Genomic DNA, 17,083 nt, shown 5'->3' on the forward strand with positions numbered 1-17,083 from the left:
CACGCGTTACATGGGTGGATCTTTGAGGGTTTGGGGTGATTAGGTGTGTATTTAGGATTGAGCTGATATAAATACATATGTGTAATATATTTGTTACATTGTAAAATTATACAATTAAACGTCTTAGTTTATGTTATACAAAATATTCAATATTTTCGTAATAGTTCAGTTTTTATTACAGAAAATATTTAACGAATACTACAACAGTTAATAAAAACTGTATTTATGACAATTGCTCTGGTAGTGGCTACAAGGTGTCTGTGAAGTATGCAGTTCATTAGTGGAACAGCTTTGAATGCAATTACATTCGTTAGTAGAAACAGAATGCAGCTTTAAACGTAAATACCAAAATTGTCAGGAAATAGACACTTGTTGCCCCTGAAAGATCATAACGAGCTAAATTAAACGAACCTAGAACCTATATTTAACTTGCAGTTTCGTTTATTCCTTCAATTCTCTTATTTACCACTCAGTTTATCACGTTTTCACATCTTTCAAATCTCCCAAAAAAATCGTATCAAATTTACTGTTAACTATTACTCTTATTTACTATTGTAGTATCGGGGCCTCCATACCCAAAAAATAGGAAACCGGCACGGGAGAATAGAGAGGGAGTGGTTGGCGTAGCGCGCAAAGCCTCGGCTTGGGAAGCCGAAGGTCCCGGGTTCGATTCCCGTTTGGGTCCCTCAATATTTTTCCGTCGTCGGTTCCTACAAATGGGGGCTCGTCCTGGATGGGGGCATTTACAGCTACACGAAGCCAGGAGATGTGCGATGAAAACATGTCGAGGGTTGCACGTCTCCCAAAAATGCGTTGTTTCGGCTGTGTGCCACTGTGTGGAGGAGTGTGCCCAAAAGTGTTGAGTTGTGTTGCACTGAGGACATTCGAGGGCGAATGTCAGTTCAGGATGGCCGAAAATTTTGTAGTATCGGGGCCTCCATGCCCAAATAGGAAACCAGCAAGGGAGAATAGAGAGGGAGTGGTTGGCGTAGCGCGCAAAGCCTCGGCTTGGTAAGCCGAAGGGCCCGGGTTCGATTCCCGTTTGGGTCCCTCAATATTTTTCCGTCGTCGGTTCCTACACTATTAATTCACTATTAATATTAATCATAATGGAGTGATAGATTTTCCAAACAGAATTTGTTCATCTTCACAGAAAATTCCAGAAAAAAATCTCCTAAGATATCATAAATTTACATAACTCGGAAATTCGCGACTTTCATAATCAACAACTCATCTTCCAAACACTACCGTATTTCGATCCGTGTCATCCACCACCGTAATTTCCATCTAATTAGTCTGGAACAGTCATGCAACAACAATTACCACTCCTTACCGTATCGTCATTCTCGCAAACATCACGATCCGTTCAAACGCGGCTTCTAATTAAATAGCCACGCAAGTGGGCATGAAGCATTCACCAGCCGGAGTGATCCTATCTCCTGTCCGTTTGATATCCAGAAATCGAGCGGAGCGAGGGTAGTTTTTCGTGAGCGAACAGATGCACAGATCCTTTGATCTCGAATGTGCTCGCGTATAGAATTTCCCTCTCGTATCGAAACTCCGTCCTACCAGTCCCCTGGACAGTTCGACGGAAATTCTAGGCTTCCCCGATCTGCTCTAAGTGCCACGTTCTCCGCATCGAGACCGTGCAATTAAGAAGCCGAACAGGAAATTAAGGGTCACTGCTTGATCAGAGTTCAATTCGAACCTGTCGCGTGTGTATGCGTGTGTCTGTCTTTTACCATCGAGCTTTCCTCCATTGAAATTAAAGGGACTGCTGCTCCGGGCTCCTCTTAGCTTCTTTCGAACGAGGCCGGTGGTGTACCGTCGATTCTTGTCGGAGGTCGAAATAAAACTGGGGTAAAGTAATCAGGTTGGTACTCTTGGGGCGTGTTACGACGCCATCTTGAATATCTCTTTCGATTGGTTGATTTTTGTACCGATGGTTTCTTTCGGGGATTTTAACCCTTTCGTTGCTGTCAACGTCTCTGTAACAGTTTTGTAAATTTGCACGCGCTGTAGTTAATTTGATAATTTACACACTTCCGCCTTGATTTGGCATGTCGAAATTTTAACCCTTTCGATACTGCAGATTTTAAATTAATTTGTGGTAAATTTTTAACCACGGCTGCGAAATTTGTTATTTTGGCCGCATCCTTTTAAATTTTCATTCATTAATCTAAGATGCAAGTGTGTAAAGGATGAACTTAAGTATTAAATTAAGGTGTATCAAAAGGTTCCAATAGTATAGTGCGAGCAAATTTCCAAAACGCTAAAAAGGGTTAAGTTAAATTAATTAAATTTTAAATTTTGGTTCCTAACCGAAACAACAAATTTGGCAGTCGGGGTTTAAAATTTAGTCTGACACACACGTTACATATTAAAAGGGTTAAGTGCAATCTAGATTCTGTAACTTTGCTTGCAATTCAAGTGTGTTCGCCAAATGAAAATCTGCGAGTTTTAGCAATTCTCGATGTTCAATAATTCACAAGGATGGTCACGAGAAGTGAAAGATGGTTGTTTACTCGAGGTACAGTTGTAAGAAGGGTACACGATTCATTTTATCTTGGTTGTGTCGTGGTCCCGACTACTGTGGTAAATCACAGGGTTTCCTTGAAGAAGATAAAATGATCCTTTCTTACCCCTTCTTATTCTCCCTTTTTTGCGAAATACTTCGGCAAGTCGTTTCGGTTCGGTGGTTGCTTTCTCGTTAGAAACTTCTACGGAGTGCATTGCTACAGTGTTTTAGATTTTTCTCGTCGTTTTTTGTACGTTAAAATGTTTCGTTGCTTAAAGTTTCTGTGGTTCCTTTACCATCGACACTATTCACTGTGAAACAAACCTAAACAATCGTTAAAATTCCCTACAAAACCATCTAACATGGTTGTCTAAAAATGTCTATTCTTTTAACGAAGAACTTGGAAATTTGTTTCGATCATGTGCATAAACGATGGAAAAATGTTTAATATTGAGGACAAAAGAAGTCGTTCAGAAGTATTACGAAAGGGTGTTGTATAAATTGTATTAAAAATGTAACTTCGCGACATCTGTTCATTTTGCGCGAATTTCAAATTCACAAACATATTCAAACATCGAACACAAAGACACTCGATCAACGACAATATATTACAGAATGCTTGGTTAAATGAAATTTCTTCGTGGAAACTATAATAGAATGTACATGTTTCACAAAATCTAAACTATAATTTACCATTCAATTCAGAATATTATTCCAAGCACCCGATCCATTAACTGTTACGTTACATTTATACAGAGTGTCCCAGTTTTTTCCAATCAAACTTTCTTATCGTTATAACTCTTTAATAAAGCCTCAAACGACCTACGTTTATCTAACACTTTTCTTTCATTAATATTCATAGAACAAACTGACAAAGTTTGATCCAAACCAACTGAGACACCCAGTATATAATTTTGCACGTATCAGCCAGCAAAGTTTTCTCCCTCGCACTAAAAATCGCATTTTCACCTGCATTTTTGCTCTCACATTGTATCACTGATCAATTCCTATTTTGTATCACAATCTCACACTCGTTAGCATTCCCACCCTATTTCACATTACTGCCATAACTCTCTAACAAAGCTCCAAACACCCTACGTTCATATAACATTTTTCTCTCACTTTCACCCATACGACAAACTGCCAAAGTTTCATCCAAACGAACCAGGACACCCGGTATATAATTTTATCCGCATCAACCAGCAAAATGTCCTCCCGCCCTGTGTACACCTCCACTTATACCAAACTGTGCTTAACAATACACGTCAAAAGCAAGGTTTTCAACCCGATGCAACAATACCAGCCGATATCTCGAGCTTCCAAGCTCTCTTCGAGCCTATTCACGATCGAAGGTCGCGCTCGATCAAGTCTAGCCAACGAAAGGTTCCTCTCGGTGGTCGAACTCGATAACCCAGAGTTTCCCTTATACACTCCTCTATCTCTCCGAGGCGAAATTAACCGGTCGGAGAGTTTACCTTGGCCCACAGAATCCGTCGAAGCAGCAGCTCTCTCTCTCTCGTCGACGGCGGAGGCTCGTTAACCCTGTGCCTTCCTCCTCGAGGTAGCAACCGTCCTTAATTACCGTCAACTGGCGGCCCGTTTCCGGCCAAAGGAGCCATCCGCCGCAGCGGAAACGCGCGCGTGTGTGGCAGCGGCGGACGCGGGATGAAAGAGGGTGGAAAAAAAAAAGAGAAGAGGAGGAGGAGGAGCCGGGTGAATAGCGCGACGCGTCCATTTTCCACGCCGGAGCATGATCGGATTTGCTGGGTATATCTGCACGCATGAATCACGATTACCGCGAAATGGAAACAATGCACGCGGCAGGCAGAGGCAACGGCGACGTTACTCTCTGTGCAGAAGAGGACGAGAGAGAGGGATGGAAAGTGCGAGTGGATTTATTAATCCAGACGCGTGTGTACGTGTGTAGTTTGAGCTGGGAAAAAAACGTCGAGCGAATTCAGGTGTGTTTCAAGTAACGTCGGGATTGCACACAGCGGCGGCTCGTGTTATTTCGCTTTATTGGCGACGCCGCCCGGCCTGAGGGACGCGAGCCTGCGTTACGCTGTTTCGAAGATGAAATACGCGACGCGCGGAATAAAAATTTTTATTCCGACGAGACACACGCACGGTGTGTCGGACGAAGCGAGTGTGGAGGTAATTGGAGATTGTTTTATTTCGGTTGTTCGCTGGATTTTTCGGGTATTGTGTTGCACGGCTGTTTTAGAAAGCGGTACTTGCTGGAAAGTGATAGTTTTTTGGGGGCTTTGGACAGGTACACGAGTGTGTCGTAGATGTTCTGATTGTCGGGAAAATTCGAGTTTCTTTCGACACGGAAGGGAAATTTTTAATCGGGCTTTTTGGTCGAATTTCATTTTCTGACTCTTCTCAGTTGCAGGTTCATTGAAGTTTCTCGAGTATTTTCTTAAGCTCGAGGGGCACTTTATTGTTTGTAGCTTTGGACAGGTACACGAGTGAGTCGTAGATGTTTTGGTCGTTGGAAAAATTCTTTCGACACCGAAGGGAAATTTTTAGTCGGATTTTATGTTCCGACTCATCTGCAGCTTAATCGGAGTTGCTCGAATATTTTCTTAAGCTCAAGAGACACCTTATTTTTTGTAGCTTTGTACAGGCACACGAGTGTCCCAGATATTTAGATTATTAAAAAAATCGAGAGGAGGAAAAAGCGTGTTTCTTTGGAGACAGAAACTTTTCAGTCATTTAAGATTTCAGTTTTATCTCGCGACTCTTTAGCACCAGGTCAATTGAAGTTCCTCGAACATTTCCTCCAGGTACGTTTTCATTTAACCAATTTTCCTTAGCTTCTGCTTTTAAACACTTAACCGGTTGATGTAATTTTTATACTTTCCTGGTTACGAGAGACTCGTGTTTAGTGTTGAAAGCAGGAAAGTTCGAGATAAAGAGGAAAACGGCACTTTCAACTTCTTACGACTGCAACGCAGAAATTAAAACTGACGTTAAAGTAAAAATTTGTATTATCCTTCGTACAATATTCTCCCTTTAAATTCTGAATCGACTGTTTGACAAATGTGTATATATATGTCCCCGAAGAATTTGATCAACGGAAGGTAGAATAAAAGAGGGAAACGTGCAAACGAAGTTATAAAATTAAATAACGGAAGGAGCAGTATTACGGAAGCGTTACGATTTCTCGTGGAGGTGGCTGTGGGTAGATAACGTTATTACACCGAGCAATATATATACCCCGCCTTCAGAGAGATAAAAGGAGTAACTGCATTATATAGCGCCATAACTTGCGATTAAAGTTGTTGATTACTTGGCCGAGACCGAGTATGCAAAATTAACAAGTCCATCCTGGTTTACGTTTGCCGGCTATGTGATATTCTCCTTATTGTTCCATTCCTAGGGAAATGACTCTAGTAAATGAGAATTTTTATTAACAATTTATAATTAACGATTATCCTTTAATTCGTCGTGTTTGAGGGATTAAGTGGAATTGTTTGGTGCGAGTGTTGAAAGTTGCATACCGGGTGTCCGGTGTGAAATTCAGCAAACTTCGCAGACGTGTTTGGCAGGTGATTCTGAACGAAAAGTGTCGTATATACTGTAGGGCTTGCTCTTTTCGTTAACGAGATAGGCGTTGTTTCATGCTTCCAGAGTAGGGATGAGTGGTTTCTAGCGACGAAGCGAAGCTTGTGTATGCTATTCAGTGTTGGTTTGGTTAGTTTGATAGTGTGCAAGATGCCTGGTCTTTTTTCAAATGAACAATATGTTAATATGATGTTTATACGAGGTTTCTGTGACGTTAATAGTTGAAATTGTGGTTGCCGAGTATCAGAAATGGTACTCTAACTTCGTAGCTTCATTCTTCTGTTCAAAAAGTCTTTAGAAATTTGAGAGAAACAGGTTTCGAACGTTGTCTATGAAATAAGTAATCTGTACATTAAAAAGTGGTTAACGTAAATGTGTCGGAATTATTGTATCACTGTATATATGGCTAATACACTATTTTCGATATAATTAACCAACGAAATGGATAAGACCTATAGTGTATATGACATTTTTCGTTTAGAATCACTTGCTTAACACGTGTGCAAAGTTTGTTGAATTTCTGACTATAATAATTATACTGAAATTACTTTTCACTGTGTAATGTCAAATACTGATTATACTTTAAGAGACACCTGGTATTATTTCTCGAAATTGTTCGACAACGATGTTTAAAATAGCTATACAGTCTTAAGCCAACACTGAAATGGACGTATTCTCCAATTTTCCGTGCCGAAGAACACGAAAGCGTGAAGGAAACCTTAAAATTGCCTCCATTAAGCGTTTAAAGGATTTCGAATCGTCGTTTCGCCAGGAAGCTTGGAAACACGAGGTCGGGGAAAGCCTCTTAAGGAACTCTTAAGCCGTGTAGCAGAAAAGGAAACGAGGAAAGGCGGGCAAAAGGGAGGGGAAGGACCAAAACTCTCCACCCTGATCCACTATTGTTTTCGTCGCGAGGAAAGAAGAAAAAACACAAAGCTCGTAATTCTTACAATCGGAACTTTTTTACGTTCGCGAGAAAGATGACGTATAAATAATTCCAGCGGTTATTGCGCACAGCTTCCGGGCAACTTTTCAGAAGCGAACGATAAAACCGACGTTGAAGTAATAATAAAGGAAAGAAAAATCCTGGCTTTTTCACGCGGAGCTGGAAAAGCGCGTAAGGAGACGAAATATGGAGAAAGGTGAAATAAAATCTCTCGAGTAAGTTCGACGGTATAAATACGCGCGAAGCGTGAAACTGGCAGCTTTGGAGAAAAGGCGAGGGTGATATTTTAGCCGGCGAAGCGAGCTCTCCGGCTTGCTCGCCTAAGGGAGAAGAGGAGCTTTAATCGAACAGGAAGAACAGGGTTACAACCTGTAGATTCATAAAATACCCCTTGGAGCGGAGGATCAAACCGTATTCCTTGCACGTGCTCTCTCTGCTATTAGGATTTTTTAAACGCCTCTGACATGGGCTACCGGCGGAATAAATAAAACGAGGTAGCGTCGGGAGTTGAAGGCGGTTTAAAGTAAAAAGGAAAGAGAAAAATATAGGAGGAGAAAAATCACGTAAATTGCTTTCGCGGCAAAGTAGTTGTGTTTACGAGTTTAGAAGTCCAAACGGCGAGAAAGATTAAAGTGATATTTTTAGTAGTTCTGGTGGACGAAAGTGGCAAAGCGGACATCGATAATGGCGGCTAGAGGAAAAGTTGTGGATAAAGTTCAGTGAAATAGTGTGTGACTTGGTTCTGATTACTGTTACAGATTTGTTCGGATTTTGTAGTTTAACTTGGTCTAAATTGGCGTTGATGAAGTGCTATTGCGTGCAGGTAGAGAGAGGGAAATGTGTCGATATTTTTGTGTGAAAATATTGCTTGAAATAAGTAATAAGGACAAGATTTCTTCGAAGAAAATACAGGAATAATGTATTATTTCTATCGGCATGATTAACCATTCTGTGAAAATTCCAGCGATTCTTTCGAACCGCATAATAATTCCAGACTATCGTTCAGCGATGTGCCTGCTTTATTTTTTTTTCATTTCCCACGAACTCAGCCAGGTTTCGCGATCAGCGTTTTATACACGATCAACGTATTAAAAATCTCCGCCTAGTGTCGACGGTTTACGCTCCATTAATTATTCCGCTTTTAATTACGTTTCGATCGCGGCGACCGCGAACGCGGTTGAATAAAGCATGAACCGCGATTTCCACGGGACGACACGTTTCCCTCGTGCTGGCTACGCAGTCAGACCTCCGCGAGTTTAGCCTGTTCCTATGTCGAATCGCGCTGCTTGCACGATTTTTCCTCCACTCACTCACACGCTCATTCACTAACTCACTCATGCACTCACGAACTCACTCACTCATTCACTAACTCACTCACTCATTCACTAACTCACTCACTCATGCACTCACTAATTCACTAATGCACTCACTAACTCACTCATGCACTCACTAACTCACTCACTCGTGCACTCATTCGCTAACTCAGTCTCTCAATCACTAACTCACGCATGTACTCTTCACTCACTCACTCACTCTCATTCACTTACTCACTCATCACTCACTCACTCACTCATTCACCAACTCACTCATCACTCACTCACTCACTCATTCACCAACTCACTCACTTTCTCTTACTCACTCATTCACCAACTACTCACGCACTCATTTCTCATTCACTTCTCACTGACTAACTTTCGCTTACTCAGTCACTCACTTTCTTCCACGCTCTCACTGACTCACACACTCGTCTCTCACTCACCTACTCACTCGCTCATTTTCTCTGTCTCTCTTTCTCTTCGTATTTTTCCTCCCCCGGGCCAGCAGCGTGTTTCTGTACGCGTTTAACGTCCAGACGTCCTTTTTCCCCGAATGCATTTTACATTAATTCGTCGTGCAGACCTTACGGTATAATTAAAATCCTGTTTGTGCTTGGTTAATATTATATTGGCCGAGTTGAAAGTTGAAACGCGATTTTATCGGAGAACGACGGAAATTTTCACAGAACCACGGAGTCCGTTTTAATTATAAATGAAGGCTATTGCACTGCGTTTACGTTCCGCCTCCCTTTTTTTTTTTTTGTAACGATCTATCTTGCGCTCGATTGAAATTTATTGCCTGGCTATAGAAAATTCAGTTAGCTCTTCAACGTTACCTCGTGGATATTTTACACTCCCAAAATTCGTAGAGAATATTTTGCAGAACGAATTGAAACGCGGAAAATTATGTATTCGGCGAGAACCGAAAAAAACTGAAAAAAAAAAAACGGATATTAAATATAAATTGAATACAGCTGATTCAGGAAAGCATAATATAAAATTGTAAGTTATTAAAAGAAAAGAAACTTTTCAGCGATCCGTATAGAAGCGACGTGTAAGGAGTAGAAATTTAAAGATAGCCGAGAGAACGCGAGTACATTCATGTACTTACGTGTACAAGAGTAAGTCCTCTTAGGGTCAAACAGCGCGTGACAAGCAAGATCAAGGGAGTTTGCAAGGAAAGCTTACATCCAAAGTTTGTGAAGAGACCGGAGAGTGTGAGTTTCAAAGAGTTCTTTGATCCGCCAATTTAACACGTGATTACAAAAATCTTCCTTTCTGGTCGTCGTGTTTTACACAAGTTACTCGTGTCGAAATTCTAAAGATATATTTATTCCTATTATTTTTACTTTACTGTAATAAATAATATACGAATATATGTAATCTTAATAATAAAATCAATACAAGTTTACATTTCTAATGCTTCTTAACTAATTATTACTTCAGTTAACAACTCAAATCGTTACAATGCAAATCTTCTAACGGACCGCTCATTTATGGCTACAAAAAAGAAGTATTAGTTGATTTAATTTTCATGAATATGATTTCTACTGTTACGTACGCAGACTAGCCGACACGGCGGCGCCGAGACATCCGCCTAGAGCTCACTCCCTTGAGATAAAATAAACGAACACGTTTCCTTCACATGGGAAAATTAGGGCCCCTACCACCCAAAAAATACAGATTTTTGGGTATATAAGGGCATGATTTCCGAGGCTCGGGGCAGTCACAGTTCAGAGTTACCCTGAACTTTAAAGTAGGGCAGTACCTGTATACCCGCCGTTTGACACAAGCAAGACCGGGCTCAATTCCCTTTCAAGCAACCAAGTATAATACTAAACTCGTAAGTGTCAACTAGACATACTTGTCTACGACGTCTCTGCGTTCTCATCGTGTAAAGTCGAGAAGGAAGATTCTTGCTCAGCCAAGAATCAACCATTATAATTCATATTTAAACCATTGTAATCTTATTGTAACCACATTGAATATTATTAGAATATAGCTATTGTAGAATTGCTCAGCCTATATTCAATTAACCATCTCCTTGTAACATTAGTAACGAAATAGTTAAACTCACAAAGGATAGATCTTCACCGCTCGAGGTATATCCGACATTACGATACGTACTGTCCTCACAACCACCAAACCTTTTCCATCGTTCGGAGAACGGCGTAGTAACCACATGCGTCGAAGGTTCCAATCCTTTCGGATTTGTTGTCAACAACGTATCACCCTCATACGATGAACATTCTGACCGGTCCACCAACCCAAACCAATATTACGCTCCGTGTGAGGACACAACAAGCGTAACTCGTAACACTACAGTGTTATTTGGAAAAACTTGGTAGACTATCAATATTTTTGAATCGACTGAAATTCTAACCCCTAAATATCTCGACACGAAGAAAACTTAACTTACACCATTTTCGCAACAAACGATCCAAGGTATCACCAAACAACTTTCTCTTCAAATACACGCAACAGTGAAATACACCCCCATACCAAAACCTCGTAAAAAAAATCGCAAAGAACACAATTTCACCCGAATCATCCCCCGAACACCCAAAATCCTATTTCTCCCTTATCAACGTCACGAGCAACCAAAATCCTCCGCATCGACCCACTTCTCCTCCATTCGCCCCTCTCTCTCTCTCGCTTCATAGATCATCCGACGGTCGCGTAACAACGTCGAATCCCTCCCCGAAGCGAAAAGAAGCGACTCGAGGAGGATATATCCCTCCTCCGTTACAATCTTCCCCGGGAGTGATTTCGCCGCGTCGCCGATAAAATAGGGGGCGAAAGTGGCCCCTACGACTCGTATACTCTCGCTCGAACGCCCCCGCAATTATACTGTTTATGTAAGGGCGTGGTTGCAGCCGATACCGAGCTCGCGACGAGAGAGGGAAGAGGCGACAAAGGAGAGAGAGCTTGCACACACAGTACTAGCGATCTGTACATAAATAAAGCCGTGCGTGCTAGGCTTTATATTGCTTTGAAGATTGGCAGATCCGGCGTTAATGGTCCAGGCGCAGCGAGGACGAACGCAATCGGCCGGAGCGTGAACGCGCGCGCGAGTGCTTCGACGTCGTTGATCCCTTTGTAACAGAGGAGAATCCGCCGTTTCGACTGCGGCAGGATGTGTTCTAACGATGATTGACCGGCTGTTATTGCCGCTGAGTCCGCGACGAGGATGGAAAGGCGTGGCGCGTTGGGGCGAGGAGAGTAGACAAATGCGCCGCTGATTGCGAAAATATGTAGCCTCGGTCGAGCGTCCGGGGGAAAAATGAATTTCTCGTTCGGATCTGGACGTTGTCCTTGGGCAGAACCGTGTTTCGGTGAATTGCCGGAAATTGAAGCACTTATAGAGATACGCCACCTCGAGGAATCTGAGATAGGGCGAAGTTTGGGAATTTCTGGGTAACCACTACGCGATGAAGTTTGGAATTTTTTCCCGGGGGAACTATCCAGTGGAATGTTGCAATTTTTGGGGGAGGTATGAACGCAACTTTCGTCTTCTTTCTGCAATTTTTGGAAAGTGGAAATTTTGCGAATTGGAGGAGTTGTGGCTCTCGAGGTAGCGTGCAGGTTAGAGGGAAAATTTTTTTTACCAAGAAAATCAACTTTAAACGTTTCTAAAAAATTAGGTAATTTACATATGTGTAAGAAATGCGAGATTTCGGCGGCGAAGTAGAGAAGAGCGTTCGTTATGCTTGGTGGATAGGAGTTTCTTTCTTTCTTCGAATTCTGGTTGATCGTTGTTAACAATTTCGTTTACGGACAATTCTTGTGTACAGTGTGTAAGAAATGCGAGATTTCGGCGGCGAAGTGGTGGCCCAGACTGTGTCACCCAGGAAGAAAAGCGCGTGGGTACCCGAGGGTGCCATAAACTAAGCCCTTCCCCCGGAAAGTCGAACGAGGGGGCTCCAACGGTTTTTCGGAGCAACGCAGGATTGGACGCGGTGAGGACACTCTGGGAATAGCCGTCGTGCGAGACGGACACAGGAGCATTTAGCAGTCGCTTATCACTATACTTTAATACATTTTTGGTTGATACCCTATCCTGTGTTAAATTTACTTGAGTTGTGCTAACATATGGAAGTTTTACTTTTCATCGCATTTCTAACGCATACCAATATGAGCGCTGTCGAGCCAAATTTTGCAATTTTCGTAAAGCTTAATTAATCGTTGAGAAGATCGTTCCTCGTCTGATTTAGGTCACTCTGATAAAAGAAATGCAGCCGATAGAAGCTCGAAAGGGTATGATCAGAAAGCTGCAGGGTGAGGGAAAGTGTGATGAAATGAGTAAAGTACTAGGGCAATTCAAATCTAATTGAGAGTTTGGCGAATTGGACGAAACTAAGGCGAAAGTCGGAGAAGGAATTGAAGAGATGGAAGGAAGGTGAAGGTTGCTCGAGGTGGCGAGATAAGGATTGGAACGAAGGCAGAATGTGATTAAAGCCTGGATAAGAGTTAATGAAATGAGTAGAGAGGGGGGGATTTTAGTCGAGAGAAATGTGTGATGGGAAAGTGGAAGCCTGGGAAAAGGGTTGGAGCGAGCGAACTGAAAGTGAGAGTCTAAAAGGGGTAAAGGAAGTGGTGAAATAAAGACGAGAGGTGGAAGGGCCTGAACGAAATTGAACAGACGGAAAATCCTTTTTACAAGCTTTCTAAAAAAAAATCCAAAAAGTACCGAACCTGAAAGGAAATTAGAAGAAAAATGCGGGACATGTACGAATATGAAAACTTACGAGACACTGGAGAAACACGTGAAATTTCGGAAGTTGCTCAAAGGGGACATTGAAATTTAAAAGGAAACGGATAGCATAGGACACGAAGGATGGGAATTAAGCGGGTAATTGACACTGACAGATGAAACGCTGACGGAGCTCGGGGGGAGAATCGAAAGGGGACTAATGAAGTAACGAAGTTTCGGCGGGAGAAACGAAGAAACCAGCGGAACCGTGGAAAAAACGAAAATGATATATCGTCGAAGTTCAGATGAAAGCAGCGTAAAGAAGAAATAAAAAAAGGCACACAGCCGAGGTAACCGATAATACGAGAATTCTAAACACGTCGATAAATCAACGCGGGGAAGAAAAACAAGGTTCCTGTAAAAATCGAATAAAAGATTCAGTATTAAAAGAAAAGTGAAAAGTACCGTAGATCGTAAGGGAAATAAATGTGACAAAAAAAAAAAAAAAAAAAAAAAACGAAGGAAGAATTTTACACGAGTGGACGATTATGAGATGGATAAAATAGCAGGTTTATTCGAGGATCGTTGTGCAATCGGCTCGCGCGTCATCAGAGAAGTTAACGAAGGAGGTAAATCTTCTGCATGCGACAGAATCTCTTCTTCTTCTTTATCGGAGAAAAGACGACTGTTTTCCGACCAGAGCGAGAGAGCTTCCACCTTTTTTTTTTTTTTTTTTACTTCTTAAGCAGCCAGGCCTGTGTTTATCAGGGTATTCGTGGAACACGGGGGCGCGCGTCGGTTTTTCCATTTGTTTCGCGTGTTCGCTCGATCGCGATAGGAACACGAGTTTCTTTCGCAAACGTAGCGGAAACTTTTCATTCGGTTCGCCTCCCGCGCCCGTTGCCAGTACACTTCGAAAGTTTAATTTCGCGGAAGCTGCGGGACTGGCTTCACCGGAGCGTTCGTTCCGCCGTTCGTTCCTATGCTTCCTCGAATCGGATAACGGCGGATCGTAATATTTTTCAGCGGTTCAACTTCGTGGCGGATTTTACGCTGACGTTTAAGAGGCTTTGAACTTGATACAGATGTAGTTTTCCGGGCGATCGATGGGCGATCGATTTTTGTTGTTTTTGGTTTCTCGTCGTTGCTGAGCTGATAAGTTGCTGTAGGAAGATCGGAGATTGTAGCGAGAGGATTGTTGTCCGTGATTCTTTCGTCGATTTCGAAGCGGTACTTTTTAACATAAAATTGAACTGTTAATTCTGTAGTTCGGTAGACTGAACTTCTTCTTTTTAAACTTTTATCGGTGTCTTTAACTATGGCATTATTATCGTTTTCTGTAGTCGTTTTTAATATTCAGTGTTTGTGCTTGTAAGATTGAACTTTTTCTGAATATTTTATTTGTGAATATCGATATTTTCGATAATTCTATATTTCTTTGACCACGTTAAGCGCCATGTCAGTCACCGGCGACTGACACTATACTTTCCGTTCGGACCGCGTCAGTCACCGGTGACTGATACTATACTCTTCGTTCGGACCACGTCAGTCATCGATGACTGACAGTATACTTTTCGTTTGGGCGTTAGTCACTGTTGACTGACGATATACAATTTAAAAAATTATATTCTTCTATTGATAAATTTTAAATAATTTGGAGATCACAAAAGAATGTACCTAAATATTACTAGTTACCAAAAAAAAAATTTTAACGAGTACTATTAAAACATATGCAGTCTTATCGCAACCTTACACAGATCTCCGGCCGCCAGCGTATCGGTGAAATCGGATGTCGCGGGCTAAACGGAAAGGAAGGCAAAACAGGCTGGGCGCTTAACGTGTTAAGTAACAGTGCATCGTTTGCTATAGTCATATGTAATAACACGTGTCACACTGGAATATTTCAACAAAGTTGATCTCAATTTAGTATCCATCGTCAGACGCGAGAATTGGCAAATAAATTTAAAGAAATAGTCACGAAAGGGTTAAATTGAAATTCTCAATCATAGGTCTCTTCGAAGGATGAAATCAACCCTCAAACATTCTCAAGCAATCATTCTTTTCCACCCGAAAAACAACATTCACCCAAACTTCAAACTGAAATGAAATCACCTTGAGAATCTTCCATACTACTCCAAGATTCGCCACATTTCCACCTCGCGAAACTCCCTACTTTCTCCGCTCCTTCTCCTAAAACGCAAATATTCCACTTGGCTACGTTCAAGAGCGCCGATCATGCTCCCATCGTCTGTCAGACGAAGCTTTTTCCATGAATCAACCGAAGAAAACGCGTCTCTCCAGTTTCTCCGGCATAAAAGCGCATTTTCGAAAATCGAATTTTCCATCGAACAGCGAGCTAATGCTCCACAGAGAGATACACCACGGCGGTGTATGAAAACGGGCGGAAGGTGTTCCCTATGGATGAAACGTTGAGACCAGCCAGCACATCCTTGCCGGAGCTGTTCTCAGGAATGGCGCGTGAAATTTTATGCAAACGCCTGCGCCGCGTCGGAACGCGAGCTCTCTTCCCATATGCAAAAGAGGGAAGCGTTCGAACGGGACATTCGATATATATTCCCGTGGCGCGGTATCTTAACGAAGAGACACGCCTGTACCGTGGAACTTAACCTTTTCCGCCTCCTCGTACTTTTTCATCCTGGTTTCTCCAGCTTTCGTATCTTCTCTGTCAAAAGTGGCTGATATTTTGTGGCTTCCGGTAGTTTCACTGCCGCAGAATTTCGGGAGAGATGATGTGTGTTTTTTAGAGTGAGATACAGGAAATTGTTGTAGTACGATAAATATCAAAAGTTCGGAAACTTAGGCTGCGTTTGGGGTAGAAAGTAACGAGAAAAATTTAACCCTTTCGTGATCAATGGAGCGCAATGGAGAAAAATGGATTTTAATTCAGAATCCATTGCTATAAGTAAGAAATTCTTTAGAAAAGTAATACGATCGCGAAAAGGTTGCATTTCGAAGGAAGAAATTGATCTGCTTGTCTTTGAAGGCACGGAAAGGCCGTCCAAAGTAAGGAAAGAAAATAATATGCCATATTATTTAATAATACTATGCTGAAACAAAGAAACTCTGAATTAATTTTTGTGACAAAAAATTGGTTAAAACGTTATTAGAAAACGTTACTGGAAAAGATAAATAGTATTCTATATTATTTAACAACATAATTTAATAATCCCACGCAGAAACAAAGAAGCATCAGACGACACCCTCCCACAATTCCCCGGCATCCTCGAGCAATTTTGAATATTTCGAAATGTTCCATCTCCGTTTTATTAAATTCACCTGACACGGTGGGAGAGAGACCTCTTCTCGATTCCTCCATATTATACTAAAAGAGTTTGCTACGCTGGAGGACCGTCACTGTTGGTCCCAGCCCCTGGACCGTCAATTGAAAAAAAAAAAAAAAAAAAAAAAAAAAAAAAAAATTCGTTCCAACCACCGCCGTCAGCGCTCGTTTCAGAACGTTTCAGCCACCGTCAGCGCTCGTTTCAGAGCATTTCCGCCGGCATATTTCCATCGGTATTCATTTCAGAACGTTTCAGACACCGTGTCTCTCCTGTCGATTTGAAATTCAACCGGCCAGCCCTCCCCGCCCTCGATACACACACGCGCGCACGACGGACGACTACGGTGCGTCAAAGAGAGACGATTTTCGCGTGGGGAATACTAGGTACCGCGGAACGTAACCGGTATGTTGCGCGTTTCTCCTTCGCTGACCGGCATTGTTCCGGCCCGTGAAACGAGCCCACGAGCGTGAATTACGACGTGTTCATTCGGTTCTCATTAAATTAAATTAATTCCTCGCGTATGTTGGAATTTCTGTTCCGCGTTCAATTTTCCCCCATTGTACTACCGCGGTGGCAAATGTTTCTTTCTTTTTCCGAAAGCAATTTCTGTTACAATTTTCGTCCGTTACCGTTCCATTAAAGGATCAAAAATTTCCCGCGAACTCTGCGTCATTTTCTGTTAACGAGCAAAAAGAGCGGAGAGAAGTGTTGAAAAAAAAAATAGGGGTAGAAGGGAAG

The 17,083-nt window shown here is 42.0% G+C and overlaps 1 protein-coding gene across 3 annotated transcripts in view; it reads left to right on the forward strand.

The window, feature by feature from the left end:
• The window catches only part of LOC108575613 (fasciclin-2), a 172,044-nt gene that overhangs the window by 64,082 nt on the left and 90,879 nt on the right, over positions 1-17,083 (forward strand). The gene's annotated exons all lie outside the window — the stretch shown is intronic.

Source organism: Habropoda laboriosa, unplaced genomic scaffold (assembly GCF_001263275.1).
Source record: "Habropoda laboriosa isolate 0110345459 unplaced genomic scaffold, ASM126327v1 scaffold186, whole genome shotgun sequence".
Taxonomy (NCBI): Eukaryota; Metazoa; Arthropoda; class Insecta; order Hymenoptera; family Apidae; genus Habropoda; species Habropoda laboriosa.